Raw genomic sequence first — 12415 nt, 5'->3', positions numbered from 1 at the left:
ATTTATATAGAATTCATACTTGCACAGAATACAGGGTTAGAACTGGAAAAATGTACTATAGGAACATATACATTAGTAGTCAAGATATGCAGAGAAAGTGAATGGAGTCATGAGGGGCAGAGCTTGAAATACAGAGTTTGAAGTCGACTTATACACTTATTTAAAAAAAATAGCTGCAAAGAAATTGGCAACAAGGACACATGTGACAGTAAATTTCCTCTAGCAAAGAGGCTGCATTTCAAATATCTGACAGGTTTAAGACACCGCTGCAGAGATCATTGCATACACAGCAATTAGGAAGGAATTGTAATCGCGGGAAGATATATCTAGTGGTTAACACATTTCTGGGAGAGTTCTATGTTTTACCCAGTCACAGGTTTGACTCATAAGGTAGCATAGAGGGTTAATGTGACTGCACATCATATTATATGCAGATCACACATTCTGTTTTTGTTTAGAGAAGTAAGTGGGCTACTGCCTTTGATGCTGAGATCATTTTGTTACTTCCAGTTCATAAATTGCAAGCTTTCTAATACAGCCCACTGATCGAGTTTTCAGCATCAAGGAGCTGCTTGGAAACTGTAGGTCATGAGATTAGATCCTTATTGATTTTTTTCTCAATCTGTTATTCTAAGATTGCAAAGAAGGGTTCTCTTGGAAGTTATTAAAGTCTTGTTAGTACAGACAGCATCAATCACTGTTACGTTTTATATCCTGAATTTGATTCTCTGACTATTCATTCTTAATATATATTGGTTACAAGTATGGCTAATAATATGTTATACCCTACTCCAACAACCCTCATTCTCTTATGTAACATTTTGTGTACATTGTTTACACACATATGATTTATTGTGCCTCTGTGTGTGATGTAAAGCGCTTTGACCCTCAAAACTAAATAAATTAAATAAATAAATATTTGAATAGTTGTTCATACAGACCAATACCACCTCCATACTTAGAGTGCAAGCATATCACTTTCACACGTAGCTGAACAAAGTTAAAAATCTGCCTCCAATAGTTTCTCGTAAGCATTTGTAAAGTGGTAACAAGTTGTGCACCTTTGTTTCCTTCCATTTTAGTGGCATCTCCGGATGGTTCCAAGCCAGGATGATGTATGAATAAAAGAAGGCCAGATGGCCCTTTAAATCAGGCCCTTGTTATGGCCCCAGTTGAAATCTAAAATCAGAAAGCTGCCTGACAACTTGCAGGCACTGCTTGAAGTCCCATGGTCTCTGCTGCAGATGTACATAAAGTTCTTCATCAGCATTCAGGCGTTCTGGCTGTTTTGTTCTGAACCAAATGATCATTTTTTATTCCAAGCAACTCAATTTTAGTGTTCTATCACCCCCCCTCATTTTGGGAACGTGTGCAATGCCATAGTATTTCATATTTTGCCATGTGAAGTCTCTATGTGTTCCAAGGTGTTTAGCCATGGCATAGTTGACATCCTTATTTTGTACTGCCCTGATGTGTTCTAGTATTCTTTTTTCTTGAGGGGGCAGATAGTACTCCCTATATATTGTTTTCCACAATCACAGGTGATCAGATATCCAATTTAGTTGGTTTCACAGGTGATCTTATGTGTGATGATAAAAAGATTTAAAATGTAAAATAAAAATAAAATATATATTATATATTGATCAAGACTGCTGCCCCGCAGCCGAAATGCATCATGCTGGCTAAACTGCAATAAAAAGATTATGCACTGAACTATTCGTTGGTTGGAACACTTTGTTTGGAGGTCTGTACCTGAGTTCTTGGAGACGGAGGTTCCTAAGTTTCAGGATTTCTGATATATATATATATATATGGACAAGAGTTCAGGGAGTTAGCAATTTTGATTGTCCATATGGCCCGGTAATTTAATTCAAGTTTATATTTGTATTCAGCATTTATGAAGGTTTTTTGAATATCCACACCTCCCCTGCATCATCCCTGGGTCGTTTCATGAGACAATAGGAATTATGGTTTTGAATTTGCCTGTATTCTTCAGGTTGTTCTTTGTAAAGAAATAAGGGCACTATGCCACATTGTTTAGCTTTTGACTTAGCACAATCGTGATCTGATCAGGTTTCAGCTGTGATTTAATCATAGTACAATTGCTTCTGTCGCAGTGCTGGCATGTAACTCTTCATAAATAGAGGTTTAATTAAGCGTGCCATCACTAATGTACTCCCATGTTCATATGAATTTATATTCTTGATTTTAAACTCACTAAAAAGCACTTTTTCAGCACTTTATGCAGTTATACATGAGCACTTTCCCGAATTTTTTGAAACGTTTATAAGGTATGTAATTGTCAGAGCAGTCACATCATGAGGGGTCAATTTATGCTCACTGCTGACTAATAGGAGAAAGAAGGATTAATGGCTGTATATATATATTTTTCAGTTTTTGACTAAAAACCATGAGGTAAACAGCTTGAATGATACATTATGTAAAATGTATGAACATTTCATTTTACCTGTTCCTTCTGTATTTAGATTGTTAATTATGGGGTCCTAAACAATATTTCCTTTCATTCAGTATTTTCTTTGTATCTATGCTCTGCTGACGTTTCTTAAAGTGGGATACACACAGTATAAATATGCACTTATTGGTTCTTGAGGTCATGTGATCAAGGCTGCCGTGGCGCAGCCGAAACACGTCATGCTGGGGACAGACGAACATTAAACCTCTTTTGAAGTAAATCAGCGCTGTTTTGTGGTCTGTACCTACGTTTGGTCAGTTGGATTCTATTGCCGACGAGTAGGAGTGCCGATCAGATATATATATATATATAAATATATATATCTACACTTGTGGCTGTTTTGGGACATAAAGCAAAATGAACATCCTTTAATGGCCGATGAAGTTAGACCACATCTCAACAGCATGTGGAGCCATCCACTATCTCCCAGTTAAGTACTTCACCCACATTTATTGTCTGAAGCTGTGTCTACTTATGCTATGTAGTCATGAATAATTTCAAGTGATCTCACTAAATTGGAAGAATCCAGTGGCCACACGAATGCCTCCAGTATAGCAAAGGGTTTGCCTTGAACACAGTAAGGCATAAGTACTATAAGTATTATATAGTGTTGTGCTGTTGTATTTGTAAAGTGCTTCATAACCATCATGGGGACCCTAAAGCACTTTTTCAGTTGTTGAATAACTTAGAAGAGGTGTATAATTGGTGGTAGTTTATAGTGTAACCTATGTGTTGTGTGTTTAGTGTTGTGCATCAGATTTGAAAGTGTGCTCCAATCATGTTGCAGTTACCTTTTAGTAGCACTTATGCATTTAAGTGAAAGAAATGTGGGATCTCAGTCTTTACATCTTTTAACCTGCACCTGATGCATCACGTGTTAGGTAGCAGTGAGGGTTTATTGCGCTTGGGTTTTATATAGTCGCTTGATTATCTTTATTATGATGGAGACTAGGTGGGGCTGTAAAAACTCCCCAAAAAAAACACTTTCAATACCACAGTTCTGCTGATATTATTGCTGGAGGTAGACACCACAACCATAAGCTAGAGTTGAGTCCATGGCTAGACAAACTCAATAACTACCTAGAAGCAGTTTATTTGTGCCAGGAGAGTATACCCAAGTTTTGATTTCTTGACAAAGAAAGCTTCCACCAATGTGGGATTTACTGAAATTAGGTAAGTAATGTGGTTGAAACCTTTCTTCTAGGCTTTTTACATTGCTGAACCCTAAATATTCAACTCTTCGAGTGTAGAGACCACTAGAGGTGACAGAACAGCTGTCAAGTGAATGTAAAGATGTTTGCCGTTTTATGGACACTGAGATGGCAATGTGAATCAAAGGTTGTAATTTTAGCATTTGATAGCTGATGTGTTGCACTCGCTTGCAAAGTGGTTTGATGCATGTCTTTGCTGCATGCAGCTTTGGATCTTGTGTACAGAGATCATTAATTGCTGCACACAATGGAACAAAATTAGAGGGAACATTGAATTGTCATAAGCTGATGACACTGTGTACTTGTCTGTACTATGCAATAATAGCAAAAAGCCTCCTGTACATGACCAGATATGATAAAATAGATATTTCTAGCTTTATAAGCTTAAATGCATATAGTATCTTCACAATGATGGAATTGAAAAAAATTAGTAAGCAGTGGGATATGTGATGATTTTAGGATCCTCCCTAACCTAGGGAGAGTACCAAACAGATGCCTTGAGAACAAAAAAGCACATCTTATTGAACGATTTAGTTGTGGTCCCATCCTCTTAGGACAAACACAAACACAGTTATTGGCAAAAAAACATTCCCAACCAAAGGCCCTGCAAAGCATTATGGGATGAGATTAGCAGTGGGCAGTGAATATTATATAGTATACAATATCAAAAGAATTCTACAAAGAGCTGCCGTTCCACTGGTCGTCCCTAGATGTCCCTCACGAGTCAAATGCAAAACCATTGAAACCCTTTCATCAAGCATTTGCATTTGACTCGTGAGGGATATCTAGTAACCACCAGTTGAACTGCAGCTCTTTGTAGAAATATTTTGATATTGGATACTATAATATTCACTGCCCACTGCTAATCTCGTCCCATAATGCTTTGCAGGGCCTTTGGTTGGGATTGTTTTTTTGCCAATAACTGTGCTTGGGGTGGTCCTAAAATGATGGGATTACCACTGAAGTTCAACAAAATGTGCTTTTTGTTTATGCTCTTTGGGGCAGATTTACAATAACTGGTGCATCCCCAGGGATGCGCCAGTTATTGTGCCCCGCAGCTCCGCCACCCATGGTGCGCCGCATTTACAATGCGGCGCACCATGGGGCAAAACGGCACAGATGCGTGACGCATCTGTGCCGTAAAGGCGGCGCATTGCTGGAGTTGCGTCGCAAGCGCAACACAGCTCCAGCAATGCTTTTGGGGGCCCTATCTGTCCAATGCTGCGTCAAGCCTTACGCCTGCTTCAAGCAGGCGCAGTATTTTGACGTAGCATTGATTTCACGCAGGCACTTTTGCGAGGCGCACCTGCCCCGGAACGCCCACCTGCGCCGGAACGCCCACATGTGGCGCAGGGTTTTACAACGTGGCGCATCTGCCTAGATGCGTCACGTTGTAAATGGGTCGCAGGAATGCGCCACGTTTACGCCGCCATTGCGTGACGCAACGGCGGTGTAAACGTGGCGCGAGTCTGACATAAATCTGCCCCCTAGTGTTCAAGGCATCTGCTTGGTGCTCCCCCTAGGTTGGGGGGGGGGGGGCAAAATCATCAGATCTCTCATTACCTAATGTTTTCATTGTAAATGTTCATTTTTGTGAATTGGTTATATGCTGTTAAGCATGTAAAATGGTTTTTCATACATCTGAGAATATTGTTGATTTAGATGCTACGCTGTACTACGTGGTTATTCCTGACACACTTCATATAGTGGAGCAGCTAACACTGCTAGCAGATTATTCTGCGATTGCGGCTCTCATGAAAGGAATAGGAAAACTTAGCATGACCTATTCAAATTTGTAACTACCACAGTACATTCAAGCAGCATGAAATGGAGCAGAAGAGGCTTCCTCAAATCAGACGCGAGTCCTGTTATGCATAGGAATCTCTTCGAGTCTTTTAAAGAGGCCTTTGCTTTAGTACAAGCAGTGGCTGGTAAAGGGGCTGCGGTAAGCTCATGGGCAACAAAGAGCGTGCAAGAGGGGCATGGACAATCACAAGGAAAACAGAGAGTGAATGGGAGCGGCTGGGGACCAACAGACAGAAAATTCATGGGGAGCAGGAAAGTCTTTGTGGAGCACAAGACAACGGAGGGTGCATGGATGGAAGGGACTAATGTAGGAACATGGAGGAAGAAGAAGTACACGCGAGAGCTGGCTGAAACACACTCACTCTGTAGAGAACTTAAACACAAAGAAAAAAGTAGCACCTGAAAATGTGAGTAGAGAGAGACAGTAATGGGCCATGCTGCAGGGGCCGAAAAAAAAAACATGAAGAGGAAGAAAGGCTACGGAAGCTGATGAATAAGAAGTAAGCAAATAAGAGCAACAATGAAGCCAAGCAATGTGAAGTAATGAGTAGGCTCTAAGCCCTCTGTAAGGAAACAAAAGGCCTTGAACGTGTCTTAGTCAAGACCTAAAAACACAGGTAGCCAGAATCTGACTGGTATGAATAAACCAAATCTCTCTTCATTGTCTTGGACTGTATGACAGAATTTAATTTACATTATTTGGGCTTTGCATGAGAACTTCTGGGTGAGGACCAGGCAACTTTCAGAGGAGAACCCTAAAGCACATCCACAAAACACCTCAAGTCCTAATGCCCTTTTCTTAAGGCAGGGCCCCCTCTGCACGTGGCCCATTACTCTGCAATGCCTTTGAATCCTTCATTAGAGAGCAACTCATTCATTCACTCTCCGAATAATCTTTTCAACTTTATTTTCAGGCAAGCTCATAGGGGGATATTCTCAAGAACGTGTGATAACCATCGCAAGATTAACAATGCAACTTTCAACATCGTAGTCTATCACGGGAAAATAAAGCCTTGTTAACTAAGTATTCACAACAAGGAGGTACCATGCGATAGGCACCCCACAACGCGTCAAATGTCCATGATAAAGTCAACGCGAAGCCTTAAAAATGCAAAACACAAACGCAAAAAAACTTGCAATGAGGCCAATCGTGATACAAAAAGCAGCTAAAACCAGCGGCAGGCCAGCAATTCACGCGCGTCTGCTGGGAAAATGCACTATAAAAGCACCCAAAAAAAACACCAAAACAATTCAAAGTGCGTAGCAACATAGATGTACCCTGACCGAGTGCAGAGGTTAACACGAACCCCACAAGCCCCACAGATCACCAGCAAGGAACAACGGGGTCGGGGAAGGCCAAGGAGAAGAGCGAGAGGAAGACGGGGTGCAGTCCACGGGCAAACCAGATCAGTGTCACGGTGGTGACAGGATACTACCATCAACTGATCCACAAGTGGACTACCATCAATGCAGTTGGAGTGTCGAGGAAGTAAAGAGGCGCTGGAATGATGTGAAAACCAAGCACAGGACAAACCCGCTGCCAACAGGAAGGCAGCAACGGTGACAGGAGGTGGGAGTCCTGCGCCACAGGAGGAGCTGGAGGAAACCGAGGCCACAGTCAGCAGTGTGGAGACGGTGCAACGGTGCAAGGAGGTGGAAGTACGTACACAGCTCGAGAGGGCCTGACACAACATCAACTGGGTGAGTAGCGACCAGAGTCTGGGGGGACAGGGGGAGATGGACACAATGGCACACATGCACTACGATGTGTAGCACACTGCACACCCACAATGACCCTGGATCATGTCCCTGATACCCGTGGCACAATGCAGCACACACACATAACAATCACAGCACATCCCAAGACAATGTGGTACAAAGTGCAACACCGACACTGCAGAACAGGGGACAATCAATCAATCAATCAGAATATTTGTAGAGCACACTACATACCCGTGAGGATCTCAAGGCGCTGGGGGGGGTCGGGGGTGCTGCTACTGCTCGAATAGCCAGGTCTTGAGGAGTTTTATGAAGGTTAGCAGGTCTAACCTGCCATAGGAGGATGGGGAGGGTGTTCCAGGTCTTGGCGGCGAGGTGGGAGAATGATCTGCCGCCGGAGTTTGCTCTTCGAATGCGGGGGACTGTGGCAAGAGCGAGGTCGGCGGAGCGGAGCTGGCGGTTGGGGCTGTAGAGGCTGAGTCGTCTGTTGAGGTATGCTGGTCCGGTGTTGTGGAGTACCTTGTGTGCGTGGGTGAGGAGCTTGAAGGTGGGGTGTGATGTGGCTGCGGCGAGGGATGTTGAGGATCAGGCGTGCAAAGGCGTTCTGTATGCATTGCCGTCGTTTCAGGAGTTTGGCCGAGGCTCCTGCATAGAGGGCTTTTCCATAGTCCAGCCTGCTTCTGACGAGGGCCTGGGTGATCGTTCTTCTTGTTTCAGTGGGGGATCCATCTGTAGATCTTGCGGAGCATGCAGAGGGTGTTGATGCAGGAGGACAAGACGGCGTTGACCTGCTTTGTCATGGAGAGAGTGGAGTTGAGGATGAACCTTAGGTTGCGTGCGTGGTCGGTGGGTGTTGGAGCTGTTCCCAATGAGGTCGCCCACCAGGAGTCGTCCCAGGCCGAGGGGTGGAGCCTATGATGAGGACTTCCGTCTTGTCCGTGTTTAGCTTCAGTCGGTTGTTCTTCATCCACTCGGTGATGTCTTTCATTCCTTCGTGGAGGTTGGTTTTGGCGGTGAGGGGGTCCTTAGTGAGGGAGAGGATCAGCTGGGTGTCGTCTGCGTCTGATATGATGTTGAGGTCATGCATTCGGGCGACGTGGGCGAGTAGTGCCATGTAGATTTTGAACAATGTCGGGTTGAGGGATGAGCCCTGGGGTACGCCGCAGATGATCTCGGTGGCTTTGGAGCGGTAGGGGGGAGGCGGATGCTCTGGGTTCTGCCAGACAGGAAGGAGGTGGTCCAGTCCAGAGCCTTGTCTCAGATCCCAGCATCGTGGAGGTTTGTGCATAGGGTGTGGTGGCAGACGGTGTTTAAGGGGGCTGACAGGTCCAGGAGGATGAGGGCCGCGGTTTCTCCATTGTCCAGCAGGGCTCTGATGTCATTGGTGGCGGCGATGAGGGCAGTTTCGGTGCTGTGGTTGCTACGGAACCCAGACTGGGATGGATCCAGGATGCTGTTCTCCTCAAGGTAGCGGGTCAGTTGTCTGTTGACGGTCTTCTCGATGACCTTCACCAGGAACGGGAGCAGGGAGATGGGCTGGAAGTTCTTGAGGGCCTTGGGGTCCACCTCGGGCTTTTTGAGTATGGCGATGATCTCGGCAAGCTTCCAGCTCTCCGGAAAGGTTGCTGTCTCGAAGGAGATGTTGATGGCTTCCCGTAGAGGAGGTGCGATGGTGGTGCTGGCTTTGTTGAAGATGTGGTGTGGACTGAGATTCGAAGTGGATGGTATTCATGATTTTGATGGTATTGTCGTCGTTTATGTTGGTCCAGGAGAGCAGGGGGTCGGTGCGGATGGTGGCCGTGGGGACGGAGGTCTCAGTGGTTGTCGGGGTGGTCGTGACGTTAAAGCTGTCGTGGATGTCTGCGATCCTGCGGTGGAAGAAGGTCGCAAGAGAGTCGCACAGGTCTTGCGAAAGTGGGATGTCGTTGGTGTTGGAGCTAGGGTTGGAGAGTTCCTTCACAATGTTGAAGAGCTCTGTGCTGTTGTGTGCATTGTTGTCTAGGTGGTCTTTTGGTGGATCTGATGAGTTGATGGTGTCTGCGGGTGGTGTTCTTGTGGGATGCGTGGCTGTCCTGTGTCTGTTTGCAGTGCAATTTCTTCTCTAGCTTGCTTGCTTGGAGGCCTGGAGGTCTTCAGTGAACCAGTTGGCTTTCTTGCTGGTGTGTCTGTTGGAGGGTTTCTTGATTGGGCTGAGGGAGTTGGGTCAGTCGTCAATCCACTGTCTGAGGTTGTGGGCGGCGGTGTCGGGGTCGGTGGGGTCGGCGGGTGCGCTCCTGGTGAGTGTGGTGGTTAGCTGGTGTTCGGTGACTTTGCTCCAGCAGTGGTGGGGGATCTGTTGGGTGCGGTGGCGCGTGGTGGGTTTCAGGAAGGTGAAGTGGATGCAGCGATGGTCAGTCCAGTGGAGTTCAGTGATGGTTGAAGGAGACGTGGGAGCTTGCAGAGAAAATGAGGTCAAGTGTATGGCTGATGGAGTGGGTGGGTGTGGTGACGAGTTGTCTGAGTCTGAGGTTGGCGAGGTTGTCGATCAGGGTGGTGGTGTTGTGGTCATTGTTGTTCTCGAGATGGAAGTTCAGGTCCCGAGAAGGATGTAGTCTGTGGAGGCGAGGCCGTGTGTGCTAACGAGGTTAGCGATGGAGTCGCTGACCTGTGGTCGGGGTCTGGGGAGCCTGTAGATGAGGGTTCCTCTGAGGGTGGTGTTGGGATCGGTGTGAATCTGGAAGTGCAGGTGTTTCCGCGGTGCTGAGAGTGTCGTCGGTGTTGGTCGAGACTCTGAGAGTGTTCCTGTGGGCAATGGCGATTCCTCCTCCTACTCCGTTGGCGTTGTCCTTGCGGGTAATTTTGTAGGACACAACTGGGTCCACTCATGCGCAGAAACAGGCCAATCACATTGAACAGAGCACAAAACTGTGAGATGCATAGGTACGTGTACAACCTCACATCCGTCACGTAGTCCAAATGTCCACTGTCCTCCATCAAATTGCCAGCACCGCCCAAACAGTCACAATGTACATTTTCATGCAGTTTGCATGTCAACAAGAACAATGCGCCAACATACATGTCAACACAATTTCAACATGCATCTCCCCTTCACATTGCAGAGGGACAAACAACACCTCCAGCAGAGCAGACCAGACAACTCATCAGTGATGCTGGAGAGGACCACCACACCTACAACACCAACGCCCTACAACAGCTCATGGACATCTCAGGCAACCCACCTCCAGGAGCAGGGCAGCCAAGCTAGAGGAGACCTGAGCCCCTGCTCAGACTACAGCAGGAAACCACGACTGGCTCCCAACACTCCACCGAGGCACACATTGCATTCAGATGCCAGGTGTCAGAATGCCAAAAGGAGGTGTCTGAACTAGGGCGGGTGTGGTCAGAGCTCATGGAAGCTATGCTACATCAGATACAGGTTGTCTAAGTCCCATCAGGGACCACCTACACCCCACAAAGGAGACCCACACTGCGACAGAGACACATGCATTTGCATATTTCTTAAACTGAACCACGCCCAGAGACCCGGAATTACCATTCACACACCCATGCTAGTCCTCCATATAATAGCCCAGTACACTCCTCTTGAGTGGCTGATGACAAAGCTGCATCTCCAAGCTCTAAGAAGAACTGTCGAGCCCTCGAGAAAGCCTGGAGAAGGGAACCAACTACGGACAACATGACCACCCTCAAGCTCGCCACCCGGAAACACCACCAACTGATCCGCGCCACCAAGAAAAATACATACAAGGATCGACTGGACAACAACGCACACAACTGCAAGGAACTCTTCAACATCGTGAAAGAGCTCTCCAACCCCAACGCCGGAAACAATGACATCACCCCGTCGCAAGACCTCTGCAACTCCCTCGCGTCCTACTTCCACAACAAGATCACGGACATACACAACAGCTTCAACAACCAACCAACGCAAGCCACAACCGCAACAACGCCACCCACCACCACCCTCCGCACCTGGACTCCGATCAGCACCGAAGACACCATCCGCACAATGAACTCCATCCATTCCGGATCTCCGACTGACCCCTGCCCTCACCACGTCTTCAACAAGGCCGACGCTGTCATCGCACCCCACCTGCGGGACATCATCAACACCTCCTTCGACACCGCCACCTTCCCTGAGAGATGGAAGCACGCCGAACTCAGCGCCCTTCTCAAGAAACCCACAGCAGACCCCACCGACCTCAAGAACTACCGTCCCTTCTCGCTCCTCCCGTTCCCGGCCAAAGTCATCGAGAAGACCGTCAACAAACAGCTGGCCGCCTTCCTCGAGACGAATGGATCCCTCGACCCCTCACAGTCGGGCTTCCGAGCGAACCACAGCACCGAGACCGCCCTCATCGCTGCCACCGATGACCTTCGAACTCTGATGGACAACGGAGAAACAGCGGCCCTCATCCTCCTGGACCTCTCCGCGGCTCTCGACACTGTCTGCCACCGCACCCTAGTACAGCGCCTCGGCAACATCGGAATCCAGGACAAGGCACTGGAATGGATCACCTCCTTCCTCGACGGAAGAACACAGAGAGTCCGCCTACCACCGTACAAGTCAGAGGCCACCAAAGTCATCTGCGGCGTCCCTCAAGGATCCTCACTGAGCCCCACCCTCTTCAACGTCTACATGAGCCCCCTCGCGGCCATCGCACGCCAACACAACCTCAACATAATCTCCTACGCCGACGACACCCAGCTGATCCTCTCCCTGACCAACGACCCCGCCACCGCCAGAGCCAACCTGCACGAAGGGATGAGAAATGTAGCTGAATGGATGACGACCAGCCACCTGAAACTGAACTCGGACAAGACGTAGGTCCTCATCCTGGGCTCCTCGCCATCCGCCTGGGACGACTCCTGGTGGCCCCCCGCCCTGGGCACCGCACCCAAACCGACGGACCACGCACGCAACCTGGGCTTCATCCTGGACTCCTCCCTCTCCATGACCAGACAAGTAAACGCCGTCTCCTCGTCTTGCTTCAACATCCTGCGCATGCTACGTAAGATCTTCCGGTGGATCCCCACCGAGACGAGGCAGACGGTCACCCAGGCCCTCGTCACCAGCCGACTGGACTATGGCAACGCCCTCTAAGCCGGAACCACCGCCAAGCTCCAGAAGAGACTCCAGCGGATCCAGAACGCCTCGGCCAGACTCATCCTCGACATCCCCCGACGCAGCCACATCTCCGGACAC

This window comes from Lissotriton helveticus, chromosome 1_2, assembly GCF_964261635.1.
Source record: "Lissotriton helveticus chromosome 1_2, aLisHel1.1, whole genome shotgun sequence".
Taxonomy (NCBI): domain Eukaryota; kingdom Metazoa; phylum Chordata; class Amphibia; order Caudata; family Salamandridae; genus Lissotriton; species Lissotriton helveticus.
The sequence above is the reverse complement of the archived record's forward strand: the minus strand, read 5'-3'. Positions refer to the sequence as shown.